Below are 14,076 nucleotides of genomic sequence, written 5' to 3'. Positions count from 1 at the left end.
ATCTGTGCAAGATTTCTATAGGAAATTCAATAAATTACAGTATTTGAAATTGCCTGTTTGATTGATTTCTTAAATTCTTTGTGATCATGTTAAAATTTAAACATTTATAAATCACAACCCTGTAGATTGCTTCACTTTCTGAACAAATATAGGAAATTCAATAAATTACAGTATTTGAAATTGCCTGTTTGATTGATTTCTTAAATTCTTTGTGATCATGTTAAAATTTAAACATTTATAAATCATAACCTTGAAGATTGCTTCACTTTCTGAACAAATATCAAGCTTTTATGTGTAATGAAAAAGAATGTCTTTACATGTACATGTGCCACCTCAGATAGGGTTTGACATGCGACCAAATTCCTGTACGCAGAGCGAGGAAAGGCAACATAACGCTGAAAAACTATTGCATCATACAGCAACAAGTTTGGTCTAAGAGGGCAGCATAACGTTTCACCTTTGATGGCAAGTTCCAAGTGATACTGGGAGAAATTGCAATGTATTTTAAAGCCCATCTGTACTAGTTTATAGGAGGAATTAGACCACCCTGCAAGGTCACTGAACAGGTGGTTATCTCATCAACTCAGCTCTCAACTAACATAAGAAAAAGAGGATCATGGGAGACCAACGGTCACCAATGGTCACCAATTAGGCATTGCTTGCTATATAGAGGGCGCAAGTACATTGTAGCTATAAGTAGTGCAGAAGGGCTTTAAGGCATGGTAAGCATACATGTACTAATGCATTATTTGCTGAAATGGTCTGTTGAGAGCCAGAAGGGAATTAAACCATCCAGATCGAAAGCGGCCCTTCTGGCTTCTTTATCTTATCAATTAAAAATGGGCTAAAAATGCAACAGACAAGAAGACCTTGTAATGGGCCAACTGTGCCACTTAATGGACTACCTACATGTAGTCTATGGAAAGAACGCACATTTAAAGAGTAATAGAAGCTTCACTGTTTATTGAAGAGGGGTCATGACCTAGTGTATATGTCACCGGACTGGGAATCACATGGTCGGGGTTTGAGCCCCGCTGCACCAAAATTGTCATTCGGCAAGACATTAATCTACATTTGCCACACTCGACTCAGGTGAGGTAAAGGGGTACCTGACAGGAATTAATTACTCAAAATGCTAGAGCGCCACAATGGCAGCCATGCTAAAGGCCGGAGTCATAATTATGGAGTGCCAGGAATGTCAAATCTGCGAGACAAACATGTATGGCTATACAAGAACCCACTATTATCATTATTTATTATCAATTGCCATAGATCCATCCCTTGACTGCAACACTGATTGGATAAAATGATACATGTGCAGGGTATGAGCCTATGAGGGACAAAAGTATGATTGTAGAGGTCCCACTTGTTCCATATGTATAAGCCATCCAAAGCTGTAAACAGTTTTTTTTTAAATTCTGGTTTTGGTACATATGAAATTCAACCTTTATAAAAGTTGATCATCACCTACTTTTAGTACTATAGACCTATTACATCTACCGGTAAGTATACCAGCCACCAGAAAATGTTTGGCTCTGTATGTAAGGAGTTCCAATCAAAATATGAGCTTCAAATATTGGGCCTATAGTTCCATAAAGAGATATTGCAAGATAAAATACACTCTCATAAAACACAAGAGGGACTCGTACCTAAGTAGATTAGTCGACGCACCTGTATGTGATCACTGTAGATTTAGGTGCGCACAGACCCCAAGTCGGACGTTGGGTTCCGTACGTTTGGATTAATTTGGACTTTCTTCATACTTCTTAACCGTTACCCAATAGAAATGCCAGGCTAAGTTTTTCAAGGATGACTTAATTTATGCTGGCTGTATACCCTGTATATAAATTATTTGTTTATGTGAATGGGACACTTTCGTTTTGGTAATAGGTGGATTCAGACAAACTGCTATCTTTGTAAGATGTAGAAGTGCTGTTAGTGCACCTACTCACATACTTAACATTTTGTTTATATGAGTAATTGATTTCCATATGTTTATGAAAGTCTGGTACACTCAACTCTGAATAGAGACCACTCCAGGAGCACTGGGAAGGCTGTGTAACAGATGGTTGGTAGTTTGTGTGTGTTGTTACATGTCTTTACAAATCATGGCAAGATATTTGCCTGCACTTGCTACTCTCCACCCAGGTGTTAAATGGGTATAACCAGTAGGATGTGACCGTCATTTTTGGTCAATCAGTTTTTGAGAGTCAAGTAACGCCTGGCTGGAATGCTCCCTGGGGAGTGGAGATTGTGCACACAGTTGTGTGCAGGCAAGTATTGAATCCAATGACCGGAGTAATAGTATATTTGTAAAGCGCTTAGAGACATCAGAGATGTATTAAGCACTACTGTATATAAAAGTGGAATTATTATTATTATCTACATATGACACATGCAGGGCTTGACAACTACCAGGCACTTTGGACACATGGGCACCCCAAATCCAAGTCTGTACCCACCCCCCCCCCCCCTTCTCCCCCTCCCCCTAGAATAAGATATTTGTACCCAAAAAGCCTAAACCATGGTCTGAAAATAACTCGCCAGGGCCTGAATTCAGGCTATTGTCTGAAAACTGGCATCCCTGTGAGAACCATGTCTGTGTTACAAACATGCATGAGCCATGGCAACAAAAAAAACACACTAAAATATGTATCTTGGAGCATTTTGAATGAAGTTGAAAATACCTTTGCAACCTATCTTTAATTAAATATGTACTGGGTGTTACATAAATTGGGTCACAGACATGTCAAAATAGCCTTCAACTATAAGTGGAAATATTAATAAAAGCTAGACAATAGATGTGACATACAAACAGCACAAAACAAGCTGCTGGCATATCCAATCGCCCTCACATGGTCAAAGAAAAGGCTATTAAATTCCATGTAAGGTTATGAAACCTTTAATAACCCTACTGCAACAGCACTATATCTTTAAAATAAAAGTAAGGTTTTTTTTAGTATTTTAAAAAAAAAATTAAGAGAAAAGTGCACTCCCTTGTACATTTGGATCACTTAATTATCATTTCAACAAAAGAATCAATGTAAATTTAAAATTGATTGGTTACAAAATTTAGAACTGTATTTTCTGTTTTCAATAGATGAAACTATTTTCATTTTTCTCTTACTCCTTTTTGGGCTCATAATGCATGTATGTATCATAGGAGAATTAAATGCTACCTTGTACAAATTAGATTTATATTGAACCCCTTCAAACAAATAATTTTCCAGTTTTTGCCTTATCCATGTCATGTGCTACATGTGTGGCCTTACATCCTGCTTTAAGAAACAGTCAGATTTAAAATGTATGAATATATAGATAAATAAGTTTTATTCAGCTTTTCCTTTAAACTAACACATGTGCGTAGGAGTTTTGGAATATTATGTTTTCCCACACGTGCCACTCTTTCCCACATATTGTATATATATTGCTGTTGTATTAAATTCAATAATCAATATATTCCAAACACCTTTCATATCCGTTTTTCCCCCTTTGTTATTCCAAGTCTCATGAAATAGCTATTATTTCACACACCTCATTAGCTTAGAAAAGGTCAGCATTTGTTACAAGCAAAATAAAATGTACAGCAGAAGCTTGCTTGTGTACATGTGTTGTCTTTGTCTAAAAAATATTATATTAACAAAATTGTTGATGTATTGATGACGTTGATAAAAGGTGTTGTGACATTTTATGCTTGGGAACATTCACATCTTATGTCCTGATATAGATATATGATGCTTCATGCGGGCTCAATTTAAATGATATACAAAGAATGTAAGTAAATCTGAAAATAAAGATATACTTTTCCCAAGAAATCTTGGACACGTAGGTGTTACTTTCTTATTAATATCTTGCTTTGTAAGCAATACTATAAGCCGTTTTCAAAGATAATGATCTGAAAAGAAAAAAAAAGAGAAAGAAGAAGAAGAAGAAGAAGAAGAAGAAGAAGAGGAAGAGGAGGAGGAAGAGGAAGAGGAAGAGGAAGAAGAAGAGGAAGAAGAATAGAAGGAGAAGGAGAAGGAAGAGGAGGAGAAGAAGAAGAAGAAGAGGAAGAGGAAGAGGAGGAAGAAGAAGAAGAAGAAGAAGAAGAAGAAGAAGAAGAAGAAGAAGAAGAGGAAGAACAAGAACAAGAAGAAGGAGGAGGAGAAGGAAGAGGAGGAGAAGAAGAAGAAGAAGAAGAAGAAGAAGAAGGAGAAGAAGGAAGAGGAGAAGAAGAAGAAGAAGAAGAAGAAGAAGAAGAAGAAGAAGAAGAAGAAAGAGGAGGAGGAGGAGGAATACATCTTTTAAAAATGTTATTTCAGGTTGTTTCAAGTAATAGATATTCATCTCGTGGCTGAATCAAAGATGAACCAACTATGTTCCTGAAATGTATCCATTCATCATTTATCATAACTTTTAATTAACTGAATGGAGCAGAGGGTGTGACAGTTGATATTAAATAGGTCATCCCAAGATGCTTATTGTCATTAGGGGAATGATTGATATGAAAAGAATTTTCAATATCATCAACTTACTATTGCTGTGTGTCAAGGGATTAAGAGGCTATTTCAAATTTGCCTTTTTTAGAGCCAGAAGGGTGTTAACTTAGCAGTAAAAATATAAAACTTCATTTTTCATCAGACAATGGCTTTCAGGTAAAAAATAGTAAATCTATTGACGTTGTATTTTTACACCTCTCTATAATGGACATGTGTCTACTTATTTGCTCTGTTTTCATTATATTTAGAATGACCTAAATCAACTCTAACTGTACTGTTTATTACATTTTCCTCAAAATATCTAGGTTTTATGATTGATCACTTTAAGATTAATTCTCTCTTTTTTTACATACCCCATTTCTCTCCCTCTCTCTCTCTCTCTCTCTCCCATCCATTTACCAAACAATTTATTCCCCCTTTCTTTATTGGTCTTGTAGCTATTTATAGTCTTTCAATTAGTAAAAAAATACATCACTGAAGTACACGTGTATCAGATTCAGCTTGCATGCTATACATATAGACCAAGTTCATTTGGCATTCTGCAAAGCCTGGTCATTTAGAGGAGCACACTTACTATATTTACTCAACCAAATTCTTTAATTACACTTTCTCTTTAGTCTTATTCATCAGACATGTAGGCTTTCTCATTTAATCCTTTCACTGATTGCTCGTGGATGTACTGTAGATGCTATTGTGTAGGAATTTTGATGAAGCTTGTATGATTTACACAGAAGAAAATTGACATACATTTAAGCACATCATGAAATGTAAAATAGTCTATTATATCCCATTTTCCACCATTCATTTTCTTAAGAGCCGGTTTATTCCCTATTTGCTACTCTCTCTCTCTCTCTCTCTCTCCCGCCCTCCCTCCCTCACACACACAAACTGCCTTTAGTTAGGATATATTTTTGAAGCATACTGTAAGAGTAATAGTATTAACATTTGGTAATATAATATCATTCACATATTAATATATTTCTTGGTACAGTTTGATATCATGACTATTAAATATTTTTTTGCTTTTAATCATAGTATATCCATTAGAGTAAAAAAAAATGAAAAAATCTGTCATACATACATGTTCATCATAATTCATATGGGCTTGACAAAACAAGAGTGTGAGAGTCAATGTCAATCGGGTAATCAGCTCACATTTTAATAATCCTTTCAAGAAAAATAAAAGGATTCTCAAACATTTTTTCCCTTAAAAATGTCAGTTAAGTTTTTCCTCTACTATCCATAAAAGGCTCATACTCAATGAGTTAGTATGGATTCCCGCATATTAAAGCGGGACTGCACTACTTGTAACTACTTGCGCCCTCTAAACAGCCAGCAATGCCTAAGCGGTACCCATTGATCCTCCATGGTTCCCTTTATAAATGTAAATTGAGAGCTGATTTGATGAGATAACCACCTGCCAGTGACCATGCAGGGAGGTCTAATCCCTGCTGGCCAAACTAGTGCAGATAGGCTTTAAAGCTCATTTCAATGATTTATATTTTCAGTTCTAAAGATTTGATTCCACTTGACTTTGATTTAGCGATGAGCAGGTTCTGTGATTGTGAGACTACTGCAAGCCTTCATCATACCAAAGACTACTAATTAAATTGCAGACACTATTAACGCTACACCTTATTACCTCACCTCAACTAAATCTTTTCCAAGTCAATTAAGCGGATGAATTTAGCTGTGACTAACCCAATCAGCTTTACATGTATTCTTAATTCCTTTTCAATGTAGATCAGGGTCATACTTGTGTTACCATATACCCCATCTTTCAAGGTACTATGTTTTGTTTTTGTTTGGTCACATAGAAAGTGTTTGTTATAGCATAGACTTACATCTAAAAGAAAATAGAAAACGTACAAGACTATGAGTTTTTCAAATCTTGGCTGTCATATTCCAATAAGTCCATAATGACCTGTCTTTTCAACCATCAAATTAATCATTGAATGTCCTTGTTAAACTCATTTTTACTTTATGGAGTTCCTTACTTTTTAAAAGTATTTGTAAAGTGCTTTGAGACAACTTCTTGTATTAGAGCACAATATAAGTGCCAATATTAGCCTGAATTGTATATTTTTAATTATTGTATATTTGATCAATCAAAGTGTGTCCTGATTCTGTTTCTAATGTTGTATTTATCTACACGTAGCTTTCATAAGTATAAGAAAAGAAATGAAGAAGAAAAAAACATTACATATAATTCCCATTTCTCGCTCAAGTTTGAATGGTCAACGTGGATACAAGTCAGGTGAAGATATAAAATAGTGCAGAGTCTATAAATCCTTTTGTTGCATTTAATTAATTACTATTTGAGTAAAAATCCTTTAACAAATCTGCAAACCAATGACTGCTAGAAAATTTAGAAGACAAAAAGCAAGAACTCTATTCAATTGTTGGAATTGACATTGATGACATATGATTGTCTGATGCAATAATAAAAAAGTTAATATTCTTACCTGTTATTCCAAACTTTTCCACCTTACAAACTTCCTCTGTCTAGTCACAGCCTGGACTCAAACTCAATCTGTCTAGATCTCCTGAATGAAGATTGCTTTTTAACGGGCGTACTGGTGGTGGTGCTGCACGTACTCTCCTTCCGCTCCGTCCAAATGGGTCCATCACCATTTGGGTTCTGTTGCCTCTCCTCCTCGTAGTACTCCTTTGGACTCTTAACGGTGAACGCAGGCACCTCATTCATATGGTGGAAACGTTCAAAGTCGATAAAATGCATTCCATCGTTATCGAAGATGATGTTCTCGAAGTCGTAACCCCACATGATTTCTTGAGGGAGGTAAGAAGTCCTTGCTTGCGTGGTGGTCCCTGTGGACTCTACAATACCTTCCAGGATGGCAATCACCTCAAACTCCGCCGCGGGAAGAGAGTCTCTGGATATCTCGTAGAGCGGGCTTTTGCTGTCGATGACATGGCATATCGTAAGCGGCCACACCAGAAAGATGCGGTCGAGGCCGAATTCATGGCCGATGTTCAAATCAAAGATCCTGTATGGTAGCCATGCACCTTCAAGCGTGACATGGTGTTTGATCAGCTGTAACCTGATGTGGCCTTCAACAATCTGGCTCCTCTGCCGGAGGTCGCCTACCCTGAAGAGCAGACACATTTTCCCATCTTGTTTGGTGATGCAGGCAGTCTTGCTAAAGAGCAGGGTGCTCGCTCGCATCTTTGGTCGGGAGAATTTGGCAATGAAGGCACCGATGATGAATGCCTCAAGAAAGTTTGCAAGAATGACTTGAATGACGAGGAAGGCAATGGCCTCTGGGCAATGCTCCGTGGGGCACCGGAACCCAAAACCTATCGTCGTTTGCGCCTCAATGCTGTAGAGCAAAGCTGAATTCCAGTTCAAGAAGTTTCGGAAGCAAGGGGACCATTCTGAGTTGTCTAACTGTTCAAAGTCTCCTCTACCCCAAGCAATGGCATAATATATTCCAGCAAATGCTAACCAAGTGATGATAAATCCTAGACACACCATAAGGATATTGTATCTCCATGGCATATCCACAGAGGTTGTGAAGATATCCCTGAAGAATTGAAACCACCAGTGTTTAGCCTTGCTCTCAAACTCCACATTGCAGCGACCGTTCTTCTCCACGAGTCTCCGTCTCTTAGGCACTGTGTGCCTCATAGAGACATCTGTGGTAGTTGAAGCGTAGGACTTCATGGATTCTGCTGCGACGTGGTTGTAGTTGCTTACAACATGGTTGCCTGCGATATGGTTGGTCACAACATGGTTCTGTTGACCCTGGAGAACCAGGGTCTTGGAGTCATTGTGGTTGGAGCCATAGTCGCTGGCAAAGCTGGTATTGGCCGTGTCAGCCATGTTTACTGCTTCCCCATACGAGGGCTTTTGTCCGTTAGGTCTTGTCCCCATTGGACACCCAAATCAATATTCTCCTTTGTCCTTTTAAATTTGAAACGCCTCAGTGTATGATCTGACAACCCCACACCACCATTGAATAACAGGTCCAAAGTGTTTTGTAACCCTGGAATTAGGATGAAACAGATAATAAAAGGCATCAAATGAGCATAAAAGACATTTTCATGATATTTTTCATGTACAGTGCATATTCATTTACTCAAACCTAAACTTTTTGGACTATTGATCCAGAAACATAACTGACGCAAAGTGGATTGACCACTAAACAAGCCATTCACCCATCCCTGTTAAATGCTACACATGTTTGAAGAAAACCACAATTCTTTGACATTTAAAGATATCATTCACAATGAAATTGAATATACTCACAATATACCACAGCAAGGCTATATATTCACATAATATTATTCACAGAGTTAGAAATCCACAGATGGCTTGAATAACAGTGTTTTGTTTCAGAAAATCAACAAATGCGAGTAGTAACAGGCAATTGAGAAGTCCAGCTTTGAACATTTGTGTGTGGGGGAGAGAGTGTTAGAACTGATAGGACGCGACCACTTCAAAGAGGAGATCAATGAACGCTTCATCGCCTCAGTGCGATAAGCTTCCCAATAGCAGGCTTTTGAAGCTGCTCCCTCCAAATCCTCGTAAGTAGATTTTCTGGGGGGCTTTAAGACTTCTGAATTGTCCTTCTCAAGGAGATCATCTCATAGCATCTCCAAAATACAGAATTCTTGAGAGTTTTCCCTAATTAATCAGAACAATCATCAGCTCCTCTTCATCCAATCATCCTGCACACCCCTGCCTGACAGAATGGACCGTTACCCAACTGTTTGATCGTAATGATTTTTGTATCTGCCTGTATTGTCTTCCCCCATTCACGGGCAGGCGGACGGTCTTCGGGCAGGAGCAGATTTGCATAACAAATGCGATATTGATCGGGATGAGCCAAGGACCAAATTAAAAAGAAGGGGGGATGGCTGGGGTAATGATTGGTCTTTCTTATCCCAATACTTGTGGGTACTGTGGTGGAAGTAGGCGTTGTCTGGACTTTCTTCAGACCACCTTAACGCTCTAGTTTGCTGGTTTGTTTACAAGAATATAGATCAAATGATGGAGGAAAGGGCAATGATAAGGGGAGATATACATAGTTGAAACATACAATTCATTAGGAAGTGAGTGTATGAGGTAAGAAGACTTAATCTTAGTGATCTGAGAGAAAGAGAGAGAGAGAGAGAGAGAGAGAGAGAGAGAGAGAGAGAGAGAGAGAGAGAGAGAGAGAAAGAGAGACAGAGACAGAGAGAGAGAGACAGGCAGAGACAGACAGAAATAGGAGCAAGCCTACATACAAATTATCACAAATTGCTTAGTAGATAAAGATTAATATGAGAAAAAGAAAGGGAACATATGTAAAGAGAGAGTGGGTTATTACAGGAGAATGGCAGAGAGCAAGTGAGACTGGAGCAAGTGAAAGATAGAAAAAGAGAGAAAGCAAAAAAAGAAAGAATAAATAAAGAGAGAGATAAAAGAGAGAGAGAGAGATAGAGAGAGAGAGAGAAGAGAGAGAGAGAGAGAGAGAGAGAGAGAGAGAGAGAGAAAGAGGGGAAAAGAGCCACCAAGTGAGAAAATGATGAATTACTCAGTAGTAATTAACAAGCAAAGGAAACTGTGAGAAATAGAAGAAAAATTGGATGAGATATTAACTATGAAATAGAAGGGGGAAGGTAAAGGGGAGAAGTAGGGAAATTACATAGTGCTTTTTGTAGAGAATCTTTGAAAAGCACCATTAGATAGGAATTTAATGCAAGATAAGATTATTTTTTAAAGCAAGAGCGAAGGAAGAGAAAGAGACAGAGAGACTGGAGAAAGGGAAGAAAGGGACAGAAAGAGACAGAGACTGAGATGAAGAGAACTGAGATTTCAATGTTTGTTGTAAGGATTCAACATTGCAGAGATGCAATTACATGGAGGAAGAAAATCCTCAAACAACCTGTAAGCCCCTGAGATGAGGAATTATCTAGTCACCCCCTTCTCCAATTGTATTCTCTCCCCCTTCCCTTCCCCCGCCTCTGGAGAGAACACAGTCTAATCCCATCAAAAGAGGTACATAATAGACTAGTCAAAGTAGAAGCCAACTTCTATACCCCAGTCTTGAGGGATAAGGAGGAGAAACTCAACATTAGGCCCATTTCACACGTAGAATTTAAGCCCCACTGCACTACTTGTAGCTACTTGCTCCACCTATATTTAAAACAATACCTAAGTGGTGCCCGTTGGTCCCCAATGATCCTCTTTTTCTTATGTTAATTGAGAGCTGAGTTGATGAGGTAACCACCTGTCAGTGACTACAATGCGTGGTCTAATCCCTCCTGGCCAAACTAGTGCAGATGGGCTTTAATGTGTGAGATTCAAGCAGTGGTTTTGGAATCTGGAACACAATCAAATTTTTTATTGTTGATTACTTTCAAATAAAGTCTTCATTCATTTTTTTTTAAAGCATAGAACAGTTTAAGCAAAAGAACAAAATGATGGATACATGAATCAGAATCTTAAATATAAATAAAACTAAATATATAATTTGTTTTAAATTGTAACAAAAATGATTTTGTTACTTTGTTATTTATTTATTTTTTTTTTTTTTTTTTGGGGGGGGGGGAGTATAAAAAATAACCACAATAAATTTCTATGTGCTCTGTGTTACAATTAAGGACATACATGTATATGTCCCCAGTGTGAACAGACACATACAAAGGGTGTTATTTAAATTCCAATTGCAAACTCAGATTTGTTTGTGTGTGAATGACCTACTTACTATAAGTACTTCAGAAATTTCGCTTCCAAACCTGGAGGATTTTTTCCCCCTCAAGGTGAAGAAATGGTGTATTGTAACAGTGAACAGTTATTTGCAAATATCCACAGCATGTGATTCACGGAGCAGAGGGGCATTTCACAAAACTTGTCATCAGTGACAAATGACAGTTTTTGTTATAAGCCACTGAAATCCTTGCTTCTGATTGGTCATCAGCAGATTTGTCGCCGATATTTGTCATTTGTCATTGAAAAAAGGCTTTGTGAAACACCCCCCAGAGACTGTAGCCTTGACAAGGGGCTTTTACACTGCAAGCAAAGACCATCGTTTTAATTTCCCTTATATGCAGGACCATTATGTAAGCTGATTAATGTTATCCTGTTAAAAGTTTTAATAAATAAATAAATAAAGAAAATATGACAAAGTTTTGTCAGTTGCTAGGCAGCTACACATAAATTATAATCATAACAAAAATCTACATGTGGATTGTTTTTGTTTAAATTCCAGCTCATAATCTGCCGGTTTTTGTAGTGTTAAGGCACGCTACCATGCTATTTCATGCAGCAGACGCCGACAAGTTGACAGAATTAGTAAAAACCACTATTTTTCATGGGTTTTTCTAGTATTGTAAATGGTACTTTAAAAAAAAAAATGTTTTTTCAAATGTTTTTGTCTGCAGTTTAAATGGGCCTATTGTGTTCCAAAACGTCAATGAGTTGTATGTGGTTGAAGCATGTGTGTTGCACATCATTTTTTCTCAACAGTTTCACAGCTTAAAAATAGTTTAAAAGTAATAAAAATATACTCCCCCCCCAACAAAAAAAAAAATATATATAATAATAATAGTTTAACATTTTTTAAACAAATTAAAAGTAATACAAATATACCCCTCCCCCCAAAAAAAAAAACAACACACCAATAACCAAGAAATAAACTTCAATTTCTAATATAGCCAAAATTACAATGAAATGGACACAAGAGAATTAGTTAAAAACAAAGTTATGGAGAAGGTAATGTACATGTAGTGTATTCCTGTTCTTATTGGATTGACAACCACTATATATCCCTACAGACACATTAGGCCGCCTTCATCAGCTCAAGATTGCCAAATAACCCGCTATTTTAACTATCCCGGTTGCAAATTATCCAGTTAATTTGCGTCTTCAAATGCACGCACTTGCAATTAGCGGGATATTTGGTCAAGATAATCATCCCAAGATATCTAGGGCTAGTTTGCAAAATATCTCGCTATATGTCCAGTGCTCCTTCACCAGCCCGAAGACTCCTACTATGCGGTAACGCTGAGCAAAATATCTCAATCTAATTTCTTGAGCTCAAGTTCCAAGTTTCGAGGTCGGGTCTCGAGCTGATGAAGACGCTATTTGTAACTTCGGGCATATTTCCCAATTCAGAAATAGCGTGCTATCTGGCAATCTCGAGCTGATGAAAACATACCTAGTGTGTGTGTGTGTGTGTGTGTGTAGGTGCCACTATCTAATCCTCATCAGATCCTTCCACTGCTCTGATCTCTCAATCTCTCCTAATCTTCTCCCCTACTTATCCCTTTTTATCACACCCAGATTATACTTCAATCCAGCATTAAGTAGCTTTTAAGATTAGATGTCTAATCAGACTTTCTATTGTGAAGATAAATAGTTTCAGTAAAACACGATCATTTTCAATTGAAGCCTTTGGATCATTATAGGTAGGGTATTTGACCAACATCGCTACCACTGCTGCATCGTATTTTTAATTCTCCCTATTGCATATAATCAGGGGTGATAGTGAGCACTAAAAAAAAAAAAGTTTTTTTGTGTTCCCCTCAACCACGCCCCCCTTGAGTAAAAAAAAAGAAGAGGATTCGCAGGGAAAAAATGGCATCTAACAACGTTGCCCGCTTGTGAGTAAGAAAATTGGAGAAAAATTGGGAAAAAAATAGGGAAAATAGGAAAAAATAGGGAAGAAAAAAAAAAAATCTGGATATTTTTTAACTTTTTTTTTTAATTGGGAAGAAGAAAAAAATCAGGAAAAAATTAAAAAATTTGGGAAACCGATTTAAATCATTTTTTATCAGGCCTGTATAATGGAAAACAAGCCAACGTAAATGGAGCTCTACTTTTACTAGCTAATTTGGATTTTGCAGTCACACGCACTTCCAGTCAAAACGGGCCACAGGGTATTGGAATCACACTTCACTGTCAATAGGACTAAGAATGAGAAAATGTAGTTTTGCCTAAATCTCTAATGGTGTAAAGTGAATTTGGCGGGATTTTTTAGTCGACCAATTTGCTATTCCCGTTTACCGTATAAATTAACTGCATATTCTGAGATTTTCAGGGTCGCAACTACCATGGAATGGCCTTAGGTGCAATTTGAAATATTTGAAATTTACAAGGAGCACCGGTAAATTTATGATTATTCAATTTCTCGAAAATGGAAGTGTTTTAGGGGCTAATTTTTTGAGTGCTTATAATACATCTACAGGGGCATCCAAATGTATCAAAATTGTAAAGAATTACTATCCATCCAATTTTCTGAATTTTCCAAACTTTGCATTACCTTTAATTGGTTTTTGCTCAAACTTTCACTGACCCGTTTCTCTCCAATTTTTCTGCTCCTATCAAAACCAACTTAATATCAGGGTAAACTAGCTTCTCTTTAACAAAACAGGATTAATCCGTTTAAAGCTAATCTGGAGATACCTCTTGCTGGATTCTTAAAAAAGGGGGATTATCCCCATTTTAATCAGATCGTATTCAATGGTTTAACAAGGGCAGGCAGTGTGGAACCCATTACTGATACGCATGTACTTTAAAATTTCATAGAAATGTTTGTCTTTTAGTGTTATTAGTTCAAACTGATTATGATAATCCATTGATCCAGACGCA

The 14,076-nt window shown here is 37.3% G+C and overlaps 1 pseudogene; it reads right to left on the bottom strand.

The window, feature by feature from the left end:
- The window catches only part of LOC115922808, a 30,174-nt pseudogene extending 21,255 nt beyond the window's left edge, over positions 1-8,919 (bottom strand).
- Between the last annotated feature and the right edge of the window lie 5,157 nt (positions 8,920-14,076).

Source organism: Strongylocentrotus purpuratus, unplaced genomic scaffold (genome assembly GCF_000002235.5).
Source record: "Strongylocentrotus purpuratus isolate Spur 01 unplaced genomic scaffold, Spur_5.0 spur5_contig_825, whole genome shotgun sequence".
NCBI classification, from domain to species: Eukaryota; Metazoa; Echinodermata; class Echinoidea; order Camarodonta; family Strongylocentrotidae; genus Strongylocentrotus; species Strongylocentrotus purpuratus.
Note: the sequence above shows the minus strand (reverse complement) of the source record. Positions and strands in the feature narration are given on the sequence as shown.